Consider the following 25,170-nt stretch of genomic DNA (forward strand, 5'->3'; position numbering starts at 1 on the left):
ATGTTGGAAAGAAGCACCATGCTTGGACTCCTAGTTTTAAAATGCTGAACTAGAAGGACGGGCGTTTATTAAGCCTTAAAGTAACTCGGGATGCATTTAGAAGTGGATTTGTGGTGGATTTCAGTAGTGGTTGAGACAGTGCATTGGCTTCTGGGGAATTCACTCTTGAGTGCTGTTGTTTTGAGACGGGGTCTTGATATGTTGCCCAGGCTATCCTTGGACTCCTATGCTTGACTGATCCCCCTACTCAGCCTTCCCAATAGTAGGGACCAGATGTGAGTTATCCCTGGCGTAGCTAGACTTGCTTTTGAGTCTCAGCTGTCACCCCTGGGTTTGGAGAATGGGTCTTTGTCTCTGAGTATCAGGTTTCCCATTTGCATCTGAGGACACTGATCTACAACTGTAAGGAAGTTAGAATTAATACCAAAGCGGAAAGCCCAGGATAGACAAACCTGACTAGGGTTGTGTAAAAACATGTCTTTCTCCCTCTACTCTTTACTGCCTCCCCTTCCCATTAATGTATTGTCAGAAACCATATTACTCAATATATATAGTACAATATCTTTCTTTTATAAACAGATTTCTTTTTGCTTTATCTTTTTAAATTATTTTATTTTATCTTTTTTTAAAAAAATATGTATCGGTGTTTTTGCCTGCAAGTGTGTCTGTGTGGAGGTATCAGAACTCCTAAAGTTGTATTTACAGTGGTGAGCTGCCATGTCGGGGCTGGGAATTGAACCCAGGTCCGCCGGGGGGGGGGGGGGGCAGCCAGTGCTCTTAACCGCTGAGCCGTCTCTCCAGCCTAGTTTCTAATTTTGCTCTTCAATTAAAATCTCATCTTTTGAGAAGAGCACCTATAGGTGGTCGTTTCTATTTCTGCTTTTCCAGTGGCCACTGAATTGTTCTCCAGTGATGAGTGAGGTCTGCTGTATGCAGATGGAAACCCAATTGCTATGGCTCTTTGGCCATTGGTTTGCTTACCCCTTTTATCCCTGAAGCCTGGATTGAGGGCTGAACAAACGAGGAGCCAAGCCACAGTCCCCACTTTTGAATTCAGCCACCAGGATTGTTGTAGCTGTCTCAAATCATGGAACAGTTTATGGAAGTAGTAAATGGGGACTCTAGTCATAGGCCACACTCCATTCCGAGATGCTGTGGGTATCAGGAGCTCTGTGACTTCAGGTGGGGGAAGAAAGCTGAGCCATCATTCCACCCATGTCTTTATGATCGTAGTTCCATTGTGTAAACGTTTCTGTCAGTGTCAGGATGCTGTTGTTTCTGTTTTTCCTAAAACTGTCGACTCCAGTGAGCTGCCCACCCTGCAGAACTCTAGAAGGCGTTGTCACATTGATCAGTTTCCTCTTTGAGAAGATGTAGACTCCACACGGTTTAAGGTGTATCATCTTAAGAGAGCTGGAAGGAAGTGTTTGAACTGGCATACATGTTTGTGGTTCTGGTAACCAAGGAAACGTGTTCCTAGATACAAAGCCTCCTTTTTAAAAAAAATGATGGTACTGTTCTGGGATTGTCTCAGAATCACCCTCAGCAAGATTCCAAAGGGATTTGAAGTTAAACTAGGTCATCTTCAGAAACTGAATCAAGAGTTAGCAGAGCACAGGAGCATCACCTTTTAAAACATGCATCATTTAGAAGGGGTACCCAGTGCATTGTGGACACAGTATGCCACCCCTCAATAGTCGGTGTCTTACTTGGACAGATGTGTAATGAATCCCACCTAGATTTAACTTTCCTGTACTCTTGCTTGATTATTTGCATTATTTTCATTTTTTTGTTTGCCTCCTATTCTCAGTCTTGAACTTTTCTCTACCGCTTTTATAATAGTCATTAAAATCATATAGTGAAATTTCACTCAACAGCTACCAGTCCTTTGAGTATAGATTTTTGCTAACAGGTTTTTGGTGTACACCAATGTAGAAACTGGACTTAGAAGATGATCTTGCTCCAACTTTTTTCTGTTTTCACATTGTATCTAAATGGAACCCAGTACTCACACCTGCTAAGCACATGTTCTCCCACCCAGCCACTCCCTCCATGCAAGTCAGTCAAGCAGTGAGAAACCACGCCACTACCAATAGTTAGAGGCAGAAGCTGTGTGTGAATCTGACTCTACACACATGAGCACAAGGCCCAGAATGTTGGTACAGAGGTCCACCATTGCCAGCACATCACAGCATCTCTTTATGTTGCAGAGGGCTTCTGAGCACTTGGCAGCAGGAGAGAAAGAAATCTCAGGTTCATAAATAATAAAAGATCAGGGCATTCGTGGATATGAGCACCACGACTTAGAAAATATGTAGACAGGTCTTAGAAATATGTAGACAGGTCTAGTGTAGCCGAGCTTGGCATGGAGAGGCATTCAGTGAATTGCAGCTGGCATACATACCTAAAGTTACTTAACTCTGGAAGGACTCTTGACAGGCAGCTGGTAGCAACCTCTTCTCTTAGACTTTATTGTAATAACCTGTAAACTGAAATTGTGCGACGTTTTCCTAAGTGATACACTTCATAATTAAAGTGGTTGAAGTGGGAAGAAGTGTTCATAGAATTTCCGCTTGAGAGCAATTTTGACACCTGCTGCCTGGTTACCTATTAATTAAATTATATACCTCAGGATAAAATTTCAGTTTAGTTAAAAGTTAAGTTCTTGTTCTCTGAAAGGCTCTGTGAAGCCTTTGATGGAATTTGAAACCAAGTTATTAGAGAGTCATGAAAATTAGCATAGACCCTGAAACTAATTTTTATTATTCTGAAGCAGGGCTTCTCAAAGAGTGGTATGTATCTGTGTGGACACAGACTCTTGAGCTTTATTCTAAAACTTGCATTCAGTAGGTCCAGGGGATCCTGAGAATTTGAAGGTCTAGTAAGTTCATTCATGGGGGGGGGGGGGTTTCCTACAGCTAGTGAGTGCTTCAGGACTTGTGTTGAGGTGCCCTATATTAGAGAGAGCCTGATTGTGTCTTCAGTTTAATACAGGTATTTAATTAATAAAATAAATAATAATATTTAAGTTGGTGCTTTATTTCAATGTCAACTTAGTTGCTCTGCCAGCCACTTGAAGGCATCTAGTCCAGGCAACATGGTTGGTGGCTTGCTGGTAAATGCTGGCCAGTTGACTTCAGGTTGCAGGGCAGCCATGATGTGTAGCACTGCTAGTTCCGTGGCATCAGCTGTTCAGAGGTTCTCCTAGGGCCTCAGGCAGCTTATACATTTCTCTCATGTCAAGCAGGCAGGCCTCTCTAGTATACTCTGCTATCACACATGTATGTGGATTTCAAAGCACTTGTTGTTGAACATGACCCTTAGCTGAGATAGACCCTTATCATCCCTTCAAGGGTCAGGTGTGGAAAGGATGGAAAATAAATCATTGTTTAACTTCCAGGGAAAGCATAGAGCTATGCAGACATGCTAATTGCCCACCAAGAGGTTTTATTTGCTCCAAATGCTTTTTAGTTTTGAAGTAGTTGCTGACTTTAACTAGAGATTTTTCACACAGGGAAAAACTAAAACAAACAAAACCTTGTATCTTCCCCTGAATGGCAGTTTAAAAGTGGAGGCAGTTCCAGCCCAGATTCTCACTCAACACTATTAGTTTGAGCTAACGAGGGGATGTCTTCGCCCACACCTGTGCCCCCTGTGGCTGGGGCAGGCCAGGTCTAGCTTATCACCTTCCAGCTTCTTCAGTTACACTCAAGACTGCCTCCCTCTGGCTGCAGGCTTGTCTGTTTCACTAGAGGCACACATACCAGGAGCCTTGAAGCCCGTCTTCCTGCGGGTACAAGTGGGGATGAGGGTGATGGTGGACCTAGGCATTTGATCTCCTTGACTGACCCTTGACAAGCCAACAAGGTGAGAAGGCTGCCCATTTGGCGTCTTCCTTCAGTGTTCTCTTTACTTGGTGGTGTGTGTGTGTGTGTGTGCCATTCCTCTGTAGTTTTCCCATCTACTCTCTGCAGTAGGAAGTTTCTTCTTTTGAAAAATGTATGATGATTATTACTATTATTATTATTATTTAAAGCAGGGTCTAACTCTGTGGCTTAGACTGGCTTCTCTTCGTGGACCAGCCTCTGGGTGATGAGGTTGAGGTATCTACCGCCATGCCCAGCTTCAGTGTTAATCTTTGGTGTGTGTGGTCACCTGTGTGTACCTTCTGGCATAGATGCTCCTATGGATGTGCACATGTGGAGCAAAAAGTCAGCATTGTTTTTCAGACGGTGACTCCTACTTTACCCAGAACACCCTACTTAGGCCAGGGTGATTGGCAGGCAATCTCAGGGAGCCGCCTGTATCCATTTCTCCTGCACTGGGATTATATGTGTGCACCTCCATGCCCCCGTGGCTGGCTGTTTTACGTGGGTCTTGGGGATGGGACTCAGTGACTTATGCTTGAAAGGTGTTCACTTTCCCAACTGGGCTATCTTTTCTGCCCTAGAACTGGAACCGACACAGAAGATTAATTGGTAGGCATGGCTTTGCATTGGGATGTGATCCTAATTCCCTTTGGAAGGCAGAGGACTTGGTTTCTGAGCCCCTCATTTTCTCTGTAGCCTGGGAGTCAGTCTGTACTTCTTCCGGGCTGCCCAGGAATGTGCACTGTTTCTACCTTGAAGTTGCCATTTGGCCGACTAAGCTTTCTTCTGAGTAATAGCTAGGGAAGGTATCCCTATTGTTATCCCATTGTTGTGAATCTGGCAACACCATATTTAATTGCCACTAGTCAGGAACATTACTGATTAATAAGAATTACTGAGTTGTTGATAATTAGTACATTGTCTGTATACCAGTCATGCTATTTGAAGTGCCTGAAAATAGTTTAATATGTCTTCCTGTTTTCCCCATTCAGAGAAAGCTTCCTTTTTCTATAGTTAATGGGCACGTAAACTTTACCCTCATTTGTTATAAGCAATGTAACTCTTTTAGTCATTTGTGAAACCTTACATAATAATAATCAGTTATTTTCTAGGAAATATTGGAGCCTTACTTTGAAATTACATGTCATTTACCATACTGATTGTGCTGGTTAGTTTTTGTCAGTTTGGCAAACTAGAGTCACCTGGGTAGAGGGAACCTCAACTGAGGAGTTGCCTCTATCAAGTTGACTTGCCTGAAGTGGGTGGGCAAAGCCCATTGAGGGCAGTGCCGTTTCTGGACAGGTGGTCCTGGGTTGTGTAAGGAAGCAGGCTGAGTAAGCCATGGAGAGCAAGCCAGTGAGCAGCATTCCTCCATGGCCTCTGCTTCAGTTCCTGCCTTCAGGTTCCTTAAGGAGTTTCTGGCCTGACTCCTCTCAGTGATGGACTTAGAAGTGTAAGTTGAATAAACCCTTTTCTCCCCAAATTGGTTTGTGGTCAGTGTTTTAACACTACAACCAAAAGCCCACTCGGACATTGATTAAAGCTCTAGGCCTATTTACACTGCTCTCACACCCCCTTTTGCCCTTCATTCCTTTGACTTTTGACTAAAATTATCACATTAACATATACATGGCTGAGAAAGGATATATCTTGTTTGTTAATAGAAAATATGGATAAAAAATTCCTTTCCTTAAAAATTGTATTATAACCCTTTCGATGTGATTACCATTTTCTGTGAAATATATCTATGTTAAAATAGGGTGCTGAAAGGCCATGGCAAACTCTCTGTTGGTTATAGTGGAGAATAAACCATTTATTTTGTGACGTTTATGTGATTTTGTGTGTATAATAACTGTAATACACTATGCAATATCAGAAAGAAGGAAATGTGTGGATGTTAAGCCTTATGCTGTAAAACATTCCAGCATGGAAAATCTTTGCCTTGTCCTTACCTTTCATAGGTATTAACCTCCATAACAGTTATATTACAGGCTTTCTTTTTATCACAAAAGAATATTGTTTTTTTTTTCCTTTTAATCTGCCTGGTTGTATTCTAGAAAATAATAAACCAATGAAATTATGGAAATAACAAGAAATAATTGTAACCATTTTGGGACTAACTTTGGTAGTCCATAGTGAGTCCTCAGGGGAATGAAGAATGTATCTTTTAAAAATGTGTGTGTGTGTGTGTGTGTGTGTGTGTGTGTGTGTGTGTGTGTGTATTCTCTCTCCTCTCCTAACATCATTATTCTTTCCTTTTTCTTTCTTTCTGATACATTTATATATATTGGCTTCATAGATATCCAAAAGGTTATTGCTCAAAGGTAACATAATTTGTACCAAATGTAAAGCTTATGATTACAGTTTCAATGATGGTTGGTTTGCCTGGGATTTTATGACTCTGAAGACTTGCTTGAAAACCATGGAATTCAGGTAAGTTTCTATTTGATTTCAGGTAGAGAAACTTTTATGTATGGGCTAGCTTCCTCCCTCCCTCCCTCCCTCCCTTCCTCCCTCCCTCCTTCCCTCCCTCCCTCCCTCTCTCCCTGTATTCACTAAAATAGGTTGGTCCAAGCAACTAAATGACTAAGGTTGAAGTAAAAGAGAAAAAAATAGTATGACTTGAGAGTTGGAGGATGTGCAGAGTAGAGTCATGGGTAACTCAGACTCATTCCCCAAATCTCAGAAGGCTGTAATAAAAGGGTACCTCCCTACAGTGAGTAGAAGGAAGTAGTGTAAATAAAAGGAAAAAGGATGTGTGTGTTCAGATGATAACAAGCAAATAGGATTCATCTTCCAGAGTGTGTTTGTAGTGCACAAGGTTATGTGCTCTGGAATGACTGAGAGAGAGCCTGGTGATAGAGTCTCCAGGATAATTTAGAAATACCCAGGCACTTTCTCTAATCCTCAGGTGCATCATCACCCACAGAAGTGATTCTGTTGCATAGAGTCTGTTGGATGCCACTGCCGGACATAAAGTCTGGTGGGAACTGGACCTCCGGTTTGACCCCGAATGACATTTTTTTATGTTTTTAAAATTGGTTATCTTCCAGAAGTGGCCATTTTTATAGTGCTTATGTCTCAGTACCTGAACTTCTGCAGAGAAGTTTTATTTGAGTCATAAATTTTTAATGTCAAAACCTTCCTGACAATTACTAGCTAAATGTTTAGCTCAAAAGAGAGATTAAATACATATATCTTAGAACTTAGTGACCGAATGACTTAGCATAGAGAGGATTTTCATGTCTGAAATCGTTTCCCAGTACTTTAGGGGAGATATACACTTGAAGATCCAATATTAGTAATCAGAGTAAGAATGCTTGTAATAGGTGATTACTGTTGGTGACATGAAGAAATTTCATAGAATCAGTCTAAAGTATGCAGTTGGGGGGGGGGGTTCTTATTAATGAAAGCCTTTAACAAAACAAAAGTTATTTACATAAGTGATTTATAAAGAAATTTTAATGTGTATGCCCTTCCTCCCTCCCCTCCCTCCCTCCCTTGCTGGCAGGGTTTCTCTGTATATCTCTGGCTGTCCTGGAGCTCACTCTGTAGACCAGGCTACCTTTGAACTCAAAGATCCACCTGCCTCTGCCTCCCAAGTGCTGCAATTAATGGTGTGCACTACCACCACCATACCAAAATATGTATGTTTTCTACCAGCTCTAATTGAAATTAGAAAGCTTTGAAATGAACCCATAAATATTGTTCTGAAATACGAAGTATACTGGAAACTGTAAAATGCACTGTGCCTTATTTTTGAAAAAAAAAAAATGAATGTGCATTAAAAGATAGATTTGCTTTAACTCTGCCTTCTCCATGTGGCTCAGTAATATTGAATATTGAAAACCTAACAGTTTTCAGAATGCTTTTTACATGTAGCCTTTTATTTTGTCTGTGTAACTAAGCATGAAGTCAGAAGCAGGGTGAGTTAGCATCTGACTTTATAGCCAAAGAAGCAGGGGTCAGGAGAGAAGAAAGATTTCTTGGAAGGCCATCGAAATAGCAAGATGAGGGCTGAGGAACCCATGGACTTACACCTTACACATCCTGCTTTTCTTCCCTTCAGTCACACTAGCCCATCATGTAATGCTATTTGATCAGGTACCGAGACAATGTCAGTTAATGCTTGGTTGCCAAGGGCACATGCTGAATTCTAACGAAGGAAGACTACGTGGCTGCTGTGACTAACTGCACTGCTCCCCTTCTCTAATTTGGGACAGCTGATTGTTTAGAGAAACGATTTCTGTGTTTGATCAGATAATGAACTAAAGCACAGTTGTAAAGAGTGTTATCATCACATCTAGAATGTATTTTAGATAATGTAATTAAAATAGTTCTGCTTTTACTTGATGGTTTAAACTTTGGACACATATACCAGTACCTAGCAAGGAGTCGACTGAAATGTATCATAAAAGTTGAAATCAGAGGTATGTAGAGAAAGGACTATGAGATGGTCTTTCCAATTCTAGCGAGGCTGAAAATGTGAAAATCTCAAGGGCTGTTGGGTTAACTAGTTACCTTTTATTTAACTGCAGAGGCAGAGATGGGCCTGCTACATAGGCTGATAATTTCTGAATGAAATTCTACTTAAATGCTCTTTGGGCAGACATTTTTCTAAGGATTATGAATAAAGCCCTAGCCATGGAATTTATATTCTCTTCCTTCTTAAAAACACCAAGCATCTTGCTTCAGAGAGTACTGGAAGGGGCCTTTGAAACTGGGATGCCTGACATTTCTGGGTGTCTTTTCAACAGTGGGCTAGTGAGAGGTCCGCAGCATGAGAGCATAAAAGAACCATTCCTCATGTGTGGAACTTAGTGCTTTTGGTTACTAGCCACCATTGGCTTGAAGGCTTTCTGGGTGGTGGTTCTGAGAGCTGAGCGGGAGCTCCTCTTTCTGCCACTTTCCATCGTTACCTTTGGGAAGAATTGTTTAACCTTTGCCTCAATCCAACTATAAAAGCAGGATGCAGACAATTTTTAACAGTACATCAAGTACTTAAAATAGTGTCAGGCACACAGAAGGTTTTCTTATTACCCTATTAGAATGAGACATAATGATAGGAAAAGAAACATTCCACCACCCTACAGCCTTGAAGGCGTGGTTGAAGGTCATTCTGATGAGCCTTAAGCATTTCTTTTCTGGGTCCAGATGATGAGGAATACAAAATCGCGGGACATGAATCTTTCCTGCAGTAGAATTTGTACCCATTATTTACCCTGTGGATCTTAATAACAGTTAATGCTGGGTTCTACATTTTAATGATTATTCTACTCACAAGCGTGTCTCTGTGTCATATTCTGTTCTTTTGTACAGATGCACACTGTCTACAGTGGTTCACAGCACGGCCTAGAGATAAATGCTCATGACTTCAGTCTCCCTGAAAGCTGTCATTCTTTCTCTCCTGTTACCCTCTCTTCCTTCCTTGTCCCCTTGTACCGCTTACTAAGTAAAAAGGAGCGTGGACTGGAGTCAAAGTCAGGAAACCCAAGGTTTCAGGAAAGAAAGGCTGGATTCCTAAAGCATTCATATTATATACGAATATAATGTTGTTTTGTTTCTGTATCTTTAAGGTGTTTTACTTTTTGTTTTTATTTATTTATTTATTTTTCCTCCTCTGCTCCTGGATCTACCAAAGGCCCATTGATCACTTTTTACAACTTTGCCGTGATAGGGGCAATAGTTGCTTTTTTATTGAACCATAGACTGCAGCACTGTAAAGCACACTCATTCGGAGGAGGCATGAAGGCCATTTTTAATTGCACTTGGGAAGCAGGGTAGTATTATTAAATTATACCTGCATCTGTATTAGAAGGGAGAGAGAGCAAAGCAGATTGTGTTCTCTTTGGGATTTGGAGTTTCCCAGAGCTGGAATGAATTCAGGGCTGGATGACAAAATCTGCAGCTCCGGTCTCTTGGGACTGTGAGTCAGAGTTTCCGAAGTCCTGTGATTAACCCCGTATACCCACAGCCATTACAAATCAAACAACCGCGGAGTTGGAAATACCCGAGGTTATTCATGGGTGGGGCTCTCTCTCCATATGGACCTGTGAACACAACTAGGACAGTGGCCCACAGAGCTTCGCAGGCAGAACGTCTGGGTCTGCACACTTCGTTAGTTTACTACGACTGCCATGGCAGAGTCCATGAAATCTGTGACTTAGACCACACCAGCCTTATAGTTAAAGAACACGAGGTCCAAGAAAGGCCAGGGTGTTGGCAGGGTCCGGCTGCCAGACTCTCTCTCCACGTCTCTGTCCTGCTCGCTGCTCATTTGCATTTAGAGGCTCATCCATGCCCAGATTTTCTCCTTTTTTAAGGACATCTGTCATATGTGTTTTAGGGCCCATTCCGCTCCATCATAACCCACTTTTCACGTAAGTGGTTACACCGACAGTACTTTTACTTCCAAACAAAATCACAGTCAAGAGGTAATGAGGGTTACCAGCTTCAACATATGGATTTGGGAAGAGGACGCAGTTCACCCTTAAACATACTCGTCAATTTGCCTTTCTTGGTGTGTGTGTGTGTGTGTGTCTGTGTCGGTGGGGGGTGTTACAGCGTTCTGTGATAGGTTGATGAGTAATTTTCAGCAATGTTGAAATTGGTTGGAAGGGGAAAAAGCATTATGCAATGAGCAGCCCTCCTTTCCTTCTTGACATTTCAGGGAAGGGTTCTGGAAGGCGAGGCAGCGCTGAGCCAACGCACAGAGACTCCTGTTCTTTTTGTCGCATTTTTCCCAAAGATTCTTTTGGCAGCACGGGGGCCCGGTCCAGATGCCTTCCACGTCAGGTGGTTTAAGCATGTGTGTGCACGATTGTGTGCAGGGTTGTGTGAAGCCAATTACAGTTGGAAACAGTTGCTTAGCCAGCAATTAGCTTCCTCACCATCTCGAATCACGTTGCTTTAAATTGAGATTCTGCAGATTGGAGTTGCTTTGATAATTTCCCAAAATCCATTTTGAGGTTATAACTAAAAATGTAATCTTCCAATTAGGAGGTTTTTCTGTCTGATACCTGTTTTGTTCATTAGACTGTGGGCCTGTTTTAAGTATTTTTTTGCCTGCTTTATAAATCAGTGGCATGAGTAAGCCAGCCAGAGGAGGGGAGGGGAATCCTGCGTCTTTGGCCCTAACAGTGACTTTCCTAAGGATCTGATGCAGTTTTGTTACTATTTATTTTAATAACTCTCTTCTGAACGCATCATATAGGTTTTTTTTTGTTCGTTTGTTTCATATAAAACCCAAGGTTTTACAGGAGACAAAGACCTCTCAAAACTGAGCTCTGTTTAAATATGAACTAGTGTTCTATTATTAAACCAGACCAGCTGAGACAAGCTTTTTAATTAGCCTACAAAAGAGAGGAAACAGTCTAAGGAGAATGAGGTAGGTTTTCCTCAGGAATGTCTTGGAGGCTTAAAAACCATCTTTCACTGAGCAGATTTGGATCTGCTCAGACGGAGGGCAGTATTGTGTGTTCTCAGTGATGACTACCTTATCTTTATCAATGAACTCACCATTTCTTGAGGGCACAAAATGCTAAGAGCCACATATTCCTCTTTGGAAGCTACTAGACAGTTTATCAGTATCCCACATATCCCAAGAATTCATCTTTATGTTTGCCACACAGTGATCACATCTCTTTTCACACTAAGCCCGACTGTGACCCGGAGGGCTGCTGTCGCCTGTCCTAGTCACTAACTCAGTGTTCTGTGATGCTGTTGAGAGCTCGGCTTGTTTTGTGCAAGCACTAAGTACTGATGGCTTTGAGAATACAGACGCTCTTGAAGTTACAGGTCAGTTTTTCCGGGGGATGACTTTTGCTTCTTGTTCACTCTGCTGCAGGTTGGCTTAGCTCCTGAGAGAGCTGCTGAGCCTTCTGCTTGGCAAGACACAGAGCAGAAGGTGACCTTAGTGGAGCAAGTCCTTCAGCCACTGCCTGCCTGCCTTCCCATCTTCCTACCACACTGAAGCCCCTGTGCTTCCTTGAAACCAAGTCTATTTTGTAGACCTGCAGGCCTTGTACCCATCGTGTGCCTGGGTGGGGCCTGTCCCCTTTGGCTTACCACTGCGCCCCTTTCCTTGGGCTGCTGAAGGAAAGTACTGCAGCTTTAAGCAGCAGGGGTGAAGTCCAGAATCATGAGGTTGGCAAGACAGCGCTTGCTTGGAAGGTTCTAGACTCCTTTCCTGCCCCTTCTGGTGGTATCGGACATTCCTGGTTTTAGGCAACTTAATCCTAACTCTTACTTTTACTCTTCCCATTAAGTACTAATAAGTATCTCCCATAGTTGTAACACTTTAGGGCAGTTTAGACAGATTAATTAATTAACTGATTATTTATTGATGCACTGGGAATGGAACCCATGACTCTTAGGCAAGCACTCAACCACTGAAACTATGCCCTCCAGCCTTAGTAATACACGTGTGTGTATACACACAACATTGTAAGCATACATTATATACGTAAGCATTTATATTCAAATCATTGGAAGGTTTCTGTTATTGAAATATGGAAATATTTCTGTATTGTAATGCACCTGGAGATATTTGTGTCTAAAGCTGTCATCATTTTCTTTTAGGGGTAGGAAATAATACCTATTAGTTAAAAAGGAAAAAGCTGAAGTGAAGCACTACCCCTCCCTTCGTGTTTCTGAGATCCTGGGCAAATGAGGTTTGTGAATGCTTCGCTCTGGAGCTCCAGTTGTGAGCAGATGTGGCAGTACTTGCAAGGGGGGCAAGCAGCTTCCTGCTCCAGCCGCTGAAAGACTGTTTACTGGCTGTGCTAACATTACTTCTGGTTGCCTGTCTTAATTCATTTTAGATTAATCTGTCTTGTAGTTCGAAGCAAAATGAATTGAGTCAGTAACTTCAAGAGTTATGTAAAATCTGTATAGTGCTAAATAATTGAATGGGGTTTTATGTACGGTCTTGAAATTGGAATGTCAATTTGACGCAAATGCTCCAAAACAGAGTGTTGGATGAGCTGGTCGGTTCCTCATATCAAAGTTTTGAAGCCTCCCATCATAGGATTACCCTAGAGTCTGCCATTCCCCTTCCTAGCAGAATTCTCAGAGCTTGTTTATCTCTGTGGAGGAGTGTTCACGTTGGGGAAGGTGAGCGTGTGGCTCCAGGGCTGGCAGTAAAGTGTCCTTAAGGAAAAGACTCTGATGTGGCGCTTCTGTAGTCCCTGGAAACCTTTAGGAACTCCAGCTGTCACCAGTGCTGGTATGCTCGGCTCCAGCTTTAGAGGAACACTGTGTTGGCTGTGCAGGGGTGTGAGAGGGACAGAGTATACACTCCTAAGAGGAACGTCCCATCACATGCACTTACCACCACTAGAATAATCAAAGAGAATGTTTTTGTTTGTTTGTTTGTTTGTTGTTTTTGTTTTTCTTGTTTTCTGAGTAGGAAGGACGGGTCATTTTGTTAGCTGGAGAAAAAATAGAATTCTTGAAAATCTATGAGAAGGTGGAAGTGTCCTTATGCTTACCAGAAGAAGTGTCTGAATTTTATCACCAGTGCATTTAACCCTGTTTTACTGGTGGAAAGTATTTGAGGTGCAGTGAGTGAGGAAAAGTAAAATGTATTGATCACTTAACATGAAGCTGGTCCTTAGCAGCTGCTCTGTGCTTCCTAACCTTGTTTCATTTTCCACAAGGAATGGCCCTGTGGAGATGCTATTTGCAGGTAGGGGAAGGAGAATTAGGTGGACGAGGTAATTACTGAGGGCTTAGCCATGTAGATTGTGGTATGGCCCAGATTCAAACACAGGTTTATTTAACTCCTAAGTCCCTGCTCTATGTCAGGAAGATTTCTGGTAAAATACAGAATGGCCAGTTAAATATGAACTTTAAGTAATATGGTTTTAGTACAAGTCTATCCCATGACATATTTCAGCATATTATGCTGAAGAGTATTTCTATGAAAGCCTCTAAGTCTCAGTAGGCACCGTGTCCTGTATTTTCTTTTGCTGACCCTAGCAGCCTTATGTGGCTTTAGGTCTTTAGGTCTTTCATTGTATGCTTCTCACTTCTGACTCCAAGTCCATCCCTACTTTCTAAACGGCATGCTGTGCTCTGTCCTGTCCTGTCCTTCTTGGGGACCGAATCAATGGCTTATTTTCATCAGCCGTCTCTGGTAAAGTAGATAGAATGGAGCTCAGGTAATAAAAGGCCATCAGCAAACACATGAGTAGCTCACAGTTCCTTCCTCCACAGCCTGGAAGGCTTTTACTTGCTGGAGTTTAGCAGCAGGAGTGAGAGGCTTGTTAGGCGGTGTCTTAGTGATCCAGAAATCAGCCCCCGCCCTCTGTGGCAAATGGAAGGAAAGGGCCTTGTTTCAGTGTTTTAACATCAGAGCATGAAGGTGAGTTTACAAGTCAGGCGATATCAAGTGTGTGTGTGTGTGTGTGTGTGTGTGTGTGTGTGTGTGTGTGTGTGTAGAATAACAGGATCTCACTCTGTTGCCCACACCTGCCTCAGACTGATGGAAATCCTCTTGCCTCAGCTCCTCTTACCTCTTGATAGTCACGGAATTGCTTTGAAATGAAACCGATGTCTGGCACATCCAGACATTTACATCCGTAGCTCTTGCAGGCCCTGGGTGGTAGTCATCGTTATCATCTGCATGGGGAAGATATGGAAATTATTAGATGAATAAGGTCTGCAGTCCCAGATCAACAGGAGTGATAGGCAGAGATGCAGTTTCAACCAGTTGTCTCTACAGTCCTGTTCTAGTCCCTGCACCGTCACTTATACTGAAGACTTCCTCCTGGTTATGATTGACAGCCTGGTAAGACAGCACTGTGTGTTGGGAGGTGGTGGTGTTGTAAAGATGCCTCGGTGATTAAGAGCACTCACTGGCTGCTCTTCTGAGAACCTGGGTTCACTTACCAGTAATGCCATGGTGGCTCACAACAGTCTGTAACTCCAGGGGATCTAACACCCTTTTCTGGCCCCTTTAGGCAGAAGGGATATAGAAGTGCATAAAGACAAAACTTCCGTACACATAATAAAAACATTAGAAACATTAAAAAAAAAATCCAGCCCAATAGCATTGTGGGAGTCTGCTCTATGGCTTCCTGTCTGGAGGCCTGAAGGACTTTGTGAGGTCCATAGCAGTGCCATTGACAATCAGCTCTAATTAGCAGATACCAGCTACTTCATTTTGTCTTCAGAGTAGTAGTTTCCCACAAAAAGGGTCACTCCAGAGGTGGTTTTTGACATCTGTGACAAACTGACAGCCATAGTAACACCTTCAGGGATCAGAACTGAAGACCTGCTTTCTGTATGCTAAGGGCGCTTGAACAATTTTTAATTGCTCTCTTAACATTTTTTGGGGGGGGCACAGATGACAGGAGGTATAAAGTCTTACTATGTAGCCCAGGTTGACCTTGATCCCCTCTTAACTCACGATGGTCACAGAATTGCTTTGGACTTAAACTTGCCATCTGACATAAGCTTATATGAATGCTCCTAACTTCAATGAGGGCCTGTGAGTTTCTGTTTATCAGTAAACCGTCATGAAACACTTTAAAGACAGGAGACAGGTCACGAGGCTGGTGGCTGCTGTGTGAGGAGGAAGCATGGGGTGATAGTGAGTCTGTGAGCCTGTGTGTCACAGAGCCTCTCATTCTTCCTCTGGGACCCTGCCTGTCACAAGCAGCCTCCCTTCCGGAACCGCTTATGAAAACAGACTGTTCCCATTTCTGAGTGATTAAAGGGGTTCCTTGAAACAGTGCGATCAAAGACACACTTCAAGTTTGTCTCAAAGTGAATATTAACTGCATGTTGGAAAGGCATGTCAGGGGGGACCTGATCTGAGCAAACCCAAATGAGAGCTGTAAGTAGCTCGAAGGGTGGAGGCACAGGAGGGGAGAGTCAAAGATGTGGGTGATTTTGGATTTAAACACACTGGCAACGGTCCTTTCTACATATGTGAGTAGATAAGTTGCCTTCCCTTCTCCGAACCGTTTTCTCTCTCCTAATGTGAAATCCGGTTAATAATGCTGATCCCAGAGGGTCCTGAGAGTGAAGTATATGTAAGATGCTAGGCATGGTGCAAGGTATAGCTCAGTGGTAGAGTGCTTGCCCAGCATGTGTAAGGCTCTGGGTTCAATCCTCAGCGCCAGCGCCTCCCAAAGAAGTTAGAGATGGTGGTTTTAGAATCAGGATTTACTGGATGCTTCTTCATCTCTAGACATCCCAATGTATTTCACTGTGGTACAGTATTAGCAAGGTGGGCAAGGCTCCTGCCCAGCTCAGTTTCCATTGTGAGCGGGGAGGTAGTTATTAGATAAGTCCACAGAGGGAACCCACTGTAGACGGCATGTGTAATGCTGAAGAATACTCAGGCAAGGAACACTGACTTAAGAGCCTTGTGAGAACCTTTCTGCACATAATCCTTTTTGTGATGAAGCTGAACCAATAAGTGCTTGCAGTGCTGCATACATTGTGTGTGTGTGAGGTGTGTGTGTGTGTGTGTGTGTGTGTGTGTGTGTGTGGCTTTCCTTACCCTTCTTCTTTGCTCCACTCTCCGTTTGTCCTCTCTGCATCCTGTTCAAAAAGGAGTTGACACAGAACAGTGACATTAGTCTTGCTCCACACTGGGGTATCACTGTAAACCTTGGCACTGGGAGAGGCTGCCCTGGAAGGTGCTTCTAGCAAAAGAAGAAACTGAAGCCTGAGACGGGGCAGAGTGAGAAGGCATGAGATGTGAGCCAAGAGAGACCTTAAACATTTCATGAGGCTTGAGGGAGCTCGCACGAACCTTTTGTCATGTTGCCCGTGAGAATGGCGGTGCCTTCTGTCCGTGGTAACAGGAGCTGCTCAGCAGGTGTGATATCCCGGGCAAACACATCCATGAGGATCTGGATGCTAGTATCAGGAGTCCGCTGCTCTGAAGTCTCTGCTTTGAAATAGGCGAGTTGGATTTCAGGAGGTCAGTGTGACACTTCCAGGTGCTATTTATGTTGGTTTTCTTGGTAGGCTGTCACAGTTGGAAATCTTCCCAGCTGGCGGCCAAAGTGTTGTTCCTCATTTGTTTTGATGAGATTTCGGGAAAGTTGAAGTGGAGGTGGGAGGTGTGGAATAAGCCAAAATATCAGAGACTATACTTGGACATGTCCTGCCAGATCTAAGTGCTGAGTCCTGTCTTTTCCTAAGCTAACAAAGACACTGGTGAACAAAAATTGTTCTGTTACACGGTGTGAACAAACCCATGACCTTGTAATGGGCCACTTACTGGAGCCCAGTTTCTTTTCTGCCTCTTCCTTGACAATCACAACACTTGCAGCCCAGGTAGCTGGAATGTTGGTGTACACACAAATACCACTTCCCAATGGAGCATCGTTAGCAATGCCGATAGCAGGGTCACCTAATGACTCTTCACACTCTTTTCTTGACTGTTCTGTCAGGACCATGGCAAGTTCTGTCTTGGAGCTTGATTTTCAAATGGGGGGTGGGATGGGGCCCAGCACGGTTTTTGTTGTTTCTTCCAAGATTCCAGGAATCTGGGAAATGTGATCTGGCTACCAAGAATTTTGTATTCCTGGGACATATTGGTGATTTATTGGGACAGCAGAGAAGTATGTTAGAATCTAGTTGGTGAGGTTGCTTTCCAAAGCCAGGTTCGTGGGTGCGTGTGTGGTTGTGTGTGTGGGAGGTGTGGGTGTGGGTGTCTTTCACCAGGAGGACTTAGGCATTTCTGAAGTCAAGATTGCTTGTGGCTTCATTCAGCTTCAGTCTTCCCTAAAATGATGTCACTTCCGTTCGCTTGCTGGGTTCCTCACCTCTTGGGTCCCCTCCACATTAATGCCTATTTACCATTTCCTTTGAAATGCTCTAACAGGGTTATCACTTGGAATGTTTCCCCCTGACATATAGGTAATAAATAACAACAACGCACTTGCCGAGTGTTTGCTTGATTTCAGGAACTCAGGGTTTTACACATCAGCACCACCTTTTGTTCTTTTTGTTTGGGTTTGGTTTGGTGACTTGAGATGTAGTCTGTCTGTCTCCCTACACAGCCCACACAGGCGCATTGTTGTGTTCTTTCTGCCTCAGCCCCACTAGTGCGTGGAATACCAGGCTATGCCCTGCTCACCACGTTCATTCTTAAGTGAGCTTGGTGGGATTGTTAGTGTCTTTATGTACAGGTAAGAAACTTTAAGCAGGAATAAGTAAAACCAGAGCTGTTTTCTATTTCCCAGAATTTGTATTTATTAAGAAAAGATTGCAACAACCTAGTCAATATGTGTGTCTGATTACAGGCTTCCTTATTGACACTGTAGGGTTTTGTGCAGCCTCAGGCAAGTGGCATTCAATATCTTCACATGTTGTTAACATGGAAAGAGCTCCATATATATGAAGGGAAAACAGATGAGTGTATATGCAGAATATAGTGTCCGTAGTTGTACAAGGGGTTGGAGATTACTGTGATTTCTAGAACAGTCCTGAGGAAATTAGTGATGTGCTTATCTATAGTGAAAGGATAGTAAAGGTAGACACAGGAACATATAGAGGAGACTTTCCCCACGGTGTGTTGATGTTTGTTCTGAACCACATGGATGTCCTAACTATTCACAATTCCAAAGATAAAATTTCTGCAGCACTGCCATGGTGGAACATGAATGAATAAGCTCTTCTTTGTAGTTTAGACATTAGAATGGCAGCTGCCCCCAATGTTAGTCCAGTGTTTTCTACATGAGATCTAATCCCGACAGCCTTTGACTTGTAGCCATTGTGGACAGAAGTATGTTAGTATTATTTCACAGATAGAAAGCTGGGGCTCTTGAGGAAGGCTGACAAACGAAGGCTCTAGCATCGATATGTGTAGTCTGGCTGATTCTGAAGTCTACTATACTACTGGCCTACCTTTTTGGCTTTTTGCATCTATTCAAAAGAGAACTTAGGCTGACTTTGGTATAAGTACATACTGATTTCCCAGGGCTTCTTTCCTTGGTTGGAAGCCTCTAGATTGTACTACGGTTTCAAAGACATTCAGGAGCTGCTGAGATTACTTCAGATTATTAAAACTGTTCGTTGTCACCTTGACAAGAATGCAAAGGGTCTTATATAATCTGCCTGTTCTCTATACATGTTCTTTATAATTGTGCCATTTAGTCTTGATTGTCAATTGGCTGTATTTTGAGTTACCCTAAGAGACATATGTGGGGCTATCAGTAAGGGAATTTCCAGAGAAGTTTAACTGAGAAGGGAAAAACCCATCCTGAGTGTGAGTGGCCCCATCTGGTGGGCCGGGGGCCAGACTGAACAAAAAGGAGAAAGCCGATGTTCATGTCTCACTGCTTCCTGACTGGGTGCAATGTGCCGAATTTCCTCTCTTGCCCTCAGAGCTAAAACTGCTCTCAGCACCATGCCTTTCCAGTCATGGTGAACTGTACCCTCAAGCTGCAATCCAAAGTACACCCTTTCTTAAGTTGTTTTTAATCTAGCCTTATGTCATAATAACATTAATGCAATAATCATCAGCTGCTTTAAAAAAAATGAATCCACTGCATCTCTAACAGTTGCAAATAAAAATCTGGATTCTGTGTTTTGAAAGAAACATTGGAAGGTTAGGCAGCCCATGCTTGCATTTCTACCTGGAGATACTCTTAGAGAGAGCTAGGTGCCCTCTCATGAGGCCTGTGTCCCCTAATTTCCCCAAGGCCCTTCTAATACACGTTCTAGAATGCCGTAGTCTAAATGACATTCACTAGCTTGGGCAGATAAGAAGTGAGTTCCAGTTGGTTTTCTTTCAAAAGCAAGTACTGCGTGTGTATAGTGTTTGACAGATAATGCAGAGACCCAGAAATTAGACATGAGCCTAAGATGTTCATTGGAGGGAGTTAGGACAACAGGAAATTTGGACTCAGGACTGTTTGACTCAGCTCTAGCATTGCTTCCACTGGGCTTCAGTTGTACTCCATGGTAGCGTCATTTGACCCTCCCAGCATTGTTAGAAGTAGGTAAAGTACCATCTCCATTTGACAGATCAACAGCCCAAAACCTGGTCCAGTTCTCTCTAAGGAAAGTGATGTGCTTGAAAGGAAGGTAGCTGGCCCCATGGTCTCCCTCCAGGCACTGTATCCTTTTGGTTGCTCACAGAAACTTTAGACATGCAAGAATTCTGATGTTCTCTGCAGCCAAGGCATTAATGATCCTAACACATCTGAGATACACAGAAGCAGGAAAGGTGGTGTACCGCTATTGTTGATGTTCTCTCAAGACATGGAAAGTTCCCGAAGTCAATCAGACTTGACGGGGAGAGACCAATTCTTGGCAAAATGCTAACTGGCTCTGGGAGTTTTAAGGCCTGGTCTGCAAAGAGGAGGCGTTGTAATGGTGGGATAACAAATTGCCTTCCAGAGCCCTATAAAATTAGGTAGTGCACCCCACCCCCATATACCTGAAAGGACTTACTACTTTTAAAAAGACTATATATCAACAAGCCATATGAATGTTGTTTTAACTGTGTTCATACTGTAGGGCGGAGGGGATGTTGTTCAGTGTTAGTAATGGCAACTTGATGGAGACCTGTGGCAGTTCTTAGCCTGAGAGTGTATTGAGCATGGTAGTTAATGCTGTATACAATAAGGAACACATGTATAAGAGGAAGAAGGAAGAATCATAGATGTGCTATTTTAGTAGATTATCTGCTTCCTGATGAAGAGTTTCCAGTCATCCTACAATCTTGATGAATTTAAGACATAGTAGCCCATTATCTCAGAAGACAGTATACATGGCAAGGACACCTCTTGCCAGATGTTTATCTGGTTGCATCATTTACCAGTTCTTTTTTTGTTTGTTTTCGTTTCATCGAGACAGGCTTTCTTTTTGTAGCCCTGACTGTCCTGGAACTTGCTTTGTAGACCAGGCTGGCCCAGAACTCAGAGATGCACCTGCCTCTGCCTCTTTTTTTTTTTTTTCCGAGACAGGGTTTCTCTGTGTAGCTTTGCACCTTTCCTGGAGCTCACTTGGTAGCCCAGGCTGGCCTCGAACTCACAGAGATCCGCCTGGCTCTGCCTTCCGAGTGCTGGGATTAAAGGCGTGCGCCACCATCGCTCGGCTGCCTCTGCCTCTTGAGTGCTGGGATTAAAGGCGTGCACCACCACTGGTTGGCCACTTATCAGTTCTTGTGACCTTATTTATTGCTTGTTTCCTCGGTTTTCTCCTGTGTAAAATGTTGAGTGCAGTAACCTTGAGAGGCTGGAGTACAGGTCACTGGATTACAAGTGTGTGATTAAACCTACCACACAATAAACAGTATATAACTATTACCTGCTTCTGCCTCTGTATTGTTGTTATTATTGAATATTGTTGAATAGTATTGTTCAGCTGGTTCATTCTGAATTCTAGGTAAGAGAAGCTCACCTAGAGCTTAGAAACTGGTGAGAACCCAGGCAGAGAACCTGCAAATGAGTGTCTTTTGAGGTGCACGCTCCTTAGCTCTGATTGTCTTTGTAGCTGTAGAGAAACCTGGGATAGCCTTCAAAGACAAGGGGCATTGTAAAGCCTGTGACCTGAGTCACCTTTTTGTTTAGAAGTTGCCAGGTGTCAAAAGTCACACAAAGAAACATAAACTTTGGAAGTGCCGTTCAGTTGCTCTGCGGTATCCTGCAAGTCATTTTTGATTCAAGACTGCATTCCTTTTATCTCCAATAAGTTGGGATAAAAATTCTATCTTTCACATGTTGGGAACATGTAGATCATGCTGCTTAGGTGCCCAGATGTTCCATTAGTCTTTGTAGCTCTAAGGATTATGATGGGGAAAATTTCAGGCCCCAGATCCCATACACCGAAATATTTCACCCTAATCTTCAGCAGCACAGTTAACCTAAACTCACTAGGATATCTGAAGATGTACAGATTGTGCATCCCCTGGAGAATATGGGCAATTTGATTGCTTGCAGGCAGCGGGCGATGTGCTTGAGATTGTATCAGAAGGAAGTTCCTGGGTTGAGGCTGAGCGAAGCTCAAATAGAATTCTGAGGATGCTGGGCTCCAGCTGCAAGGACTGAGAGCAGGGGGTACAGGCGGTTGGTTGCAAAGTGCTGGGGGCATGATCAGCAGACGGCACTTGGATGCTTGGTGTATGTCCGCATTGTGCTTCCTGTTCACCTTGTCCCTTCGTGGCTCTAAGCTTACAGCATCTGCGTTTCCTCTTCCTCTGACAGACATTTTTTAATATTTTGGTGTTCTGCTCACCCTTCTTTTTTCCTCCTGTATTTGCTCTTCCTTCCGATAAAAGTTTATTTAGTTTTTGAATATTTACTTAGGAGATCACAACTCAGGCCTTGGAGAGGTACCAGTGAGCCACATATTTACATACATACACACACATGCACATGAACACACACACACACACGCACACGCACACGCACACGCACACTCACACGCACATGTACATGTATGTAAATCCCTGTTCTGTGAAGTTTTTATTCTAGCTGGAAACAAAATACAGCGTGTTCTTTTTAGATTGTTATGGGTTTATCCACATTTTGGTTCCTGCCTCTAAGATTTGGGAGGGTGTACTTGACTTACCAACCTAATTGTTTTAACTGAACAAATCTTTTTCAGACTGACTTCAGACTGTCTCTTAAGAGGCTGTATGTTTTCAGGACAGTGAAATTTTAGGGAAAACCTTTGATCTTCTGTTTGTTAAGAATTTTTGTCACTGTGTTAGAATGTGATGGTGTTGATGCCTTTTTGTTCTTTGCGCTGAAAGCAAAGGCGAAGATAAGTGCCCGACCAGGAAAACAGGCCACCGTGCTTGAAGTAAGTAAATAAGAGAATGAAGGCTATCATTTACCTGTGCTGGAGGTCAATTTCCAGTGAGTTCTGTTTTCCTGGGGTTTGTCTCTAAGGATGTCATGAATAGTGGGTCAGTATACTTTATATTGAGAAATATTTAAATTGAAAACCAAAGTGTAGGAAATGTATATTTTGACTTGAATGTGTATGTCTGAGTATGGGCAAGTAGAATTTGTTGCCTTTGGAATTTAAAATGTCTGTGGTTTTTTTTTTTTTAAGATTGTAAATAAAAATTTGCAAGATCTCTGAGCTTGCTTGTATTACTACCTGGCTTTTAAAAAAATTGGTGCTTTTCTCCTTCCCTGTTTTAGTTGGGATCTCAACATAGAGAGGTCCCGTTCCCCATGAATATCATACAAAAGGTTCTAGTGGTACCTGGGAGCTGTTGAAATCCATTTTCTTAGTAGCCATTTAGAGCTAAACTACCTACCAGGAAATGTGCAAATACATGTTTTGATTTAATTCTGTCTTGTATAAAGTTGACAGTTAATGCACCAAAAGTTCCCTCTTTTGCAAGACCTTTATGTTGAGATCTGATTTCAAACATACTTTATTTGGGATGTTTCCCTTGTTAGAGATATTGTATGTTGCTGGGCAAGGAGGTGTGCACTGATAATCTCAGCACTTTGAAAGTCTGAAGTAGGAGGATCATTTTGGATATGAGGCCAACGCTGTGTACATAGTGAGTTCCTGGGTAGCTTAGGCTACAATGTGAGACCTTTTGTTGAAAAGCCAACATAAGAAGTCACATGTATTCTTCTCAGAGGGACTTCCCCTCTTTCTCACATTAAAACAACCTTGGAAAAGGAAGGGGAAAAAAAAAAAAGCTGGACATGATGGCACAGGCCTTTAATCCCAGCACTCAGGAGGCAAGAGGCAGGAGTTCCAAGACAGCCAGGGCTACATAGAGAAACCCTGTCTTGAAAAATAAAAACAAACAAACAAACAAAAAACCAAAGCAAACAAAGGTTACTATTTTACTGGGCAGTGGTGGTCATGGTTTAAATCTCAGCAGTTGGGAGGCAGGGGCAGGTAGATCTCTGAGTTCAGAGCCAGCCTGATTTACAGAGGGAGTTAGTTCCAGGACAGCCAGGGCCACACAGATAAATTCTATCTCAACCTCCTACCCCCCCCCCCAGAAAAACCACTTTTGTAAGTATCTTTCAACATGGTTTGTAGTCTTTTAAAAATTAAAAATTTTTTTCTTCCAAAAATTAATTTGTTGGGACCTGGAGAGATGGCTTAGGGGTTAAGAGCTCCTGCTGCCCTTCCAGAGGACCCAGGTTCATTCCCAGCACCACATGGTGGCTCACAAACTGTCTGTCATTCCAGGAGCTTCAATGCCCTCTTCTGACCTCAGTGGGCCCTGCATGCACACAGAGACCTACAAGCAGGCAAAATACCCACACACATAAAACAAAAACAAAAATAAGAAATTAATTTGTTAAAATATAAGCTTATAGTTTTTTTTTTTGATAGAATTTGAATAAAAACTGCTTCGCCAGTGGGAAAGCTGCAGTGTCTTGTTAGAGTTCAGAGAACATTTTCTTCTGAATCTAGTGGGTAGGATTCCAGCCACAGCCTGGTCCCTCAGTATTGATGCATGAGCAGTTACTGTTTGCAGTTTCTTATCTGTGTTTATTTTCCCATGCAGCTGCAACCCCCATGAGTTTCAAGTTGTGGGAGAAGGAGAAGCCCTCCAATTTCACACTCAATCTGGGAATCACTGGCTTAGAAAGTGTAAACTGAGTTCTAAAAGAAAGAGGCATGTCCTCTCACTCTGCTTTCATTAATATTTTTGCTATTTAATAATAGAGAATTGCTTCAACATTACACCTCAATCTTATTTTGTGTACTTCACAATGTGTGTTTTATATCACTACTGTAGACCATGTTTATTACCTAAAAATAAACCAGTGTATAGGGGCTGTATGCTTGGAGATATTTCTTTTGTTTTTGAAGCAGGGTCTCCCTGTATAGCCCAGACTGGCCTCAAACTCACAGAGACCTGTAGATGTAACTGTCTTTTTAAATAAGAAACACAGAGCTGATTGCAGAGTTAAAAAGCCCAAGAGGTCAGAGCAATAGCTAAGAGCTAAAAACCTTACCCTTCACTGCTGCTGCTGTCCTCCTCAGCCAGAGAACTACTTCCTGTGTGTCTGTCTTCTTATAGACTTTCTGTTCTGCCTTCTCATTGGTTGTAAACCCAACCACATGACCTCCTTGTCACTGCCCATCTATACAGACCTCCAGATCTTCTATGGTTGGTATTGAGATTAAAGGCATGTGTCTCCATGCTGGTGGTGTCCTTGAACACACAGAGATCTTCCTGTCATGTGATCGGGATTAGGGGCGTGTGCAACCACTGCCAGACTTCTGCTATGGCTTGCTATTAGCTCTGATCCCCAGGAGACTTTATTTATTAACATACAAATAAAATCACATTTCAGTACAAATAAAATATCACCATAGAGACCCACTTGTC

The 25,170-nt window shown here is 42.8% G+C and overlaps 1 protein-coding gene and 1 long non-coding RNA gene across 2 annotated transcripts in view; both read left to right on the forward strand.

The window, feature by feature from the left end:
* Ext1 (exostosin glycosyltransferase 1) overlaps nucleotides 1–25,170 on the forward strand; it is a 279,826-nt gene that overhangs the window by 71,995 nt on the left and 182,661 nt on the right. The gene's annotated exons all lie outside the window — the stretch shown is intronic.
* Nucleotides 601–18,547, forward strand: LOC119086393. Its single transcript, XR_005089678.1, has 2 exons — nucleotides 601–3,935; nucleotides 16,336–18,547. It is a non-coding gene; the product is annotated as an uncharacterized LOC119086393 (long non-coding RNA).

Source organism: Peromyscus leucopus, chromosome 20 (genome assembly GCF_004664715.2).
Source record: "Peromyscus leucopus breed LL Stock chromosome 20, UCI_PerLeu_2.1, whole genome shotgun sequence".
Lineage (NCBI taxonomy): Eukaryota > Metazoa > Chordata > Mammalia > Rodentia > Cricetidae > Peromyscus > Peromyscus leucopus.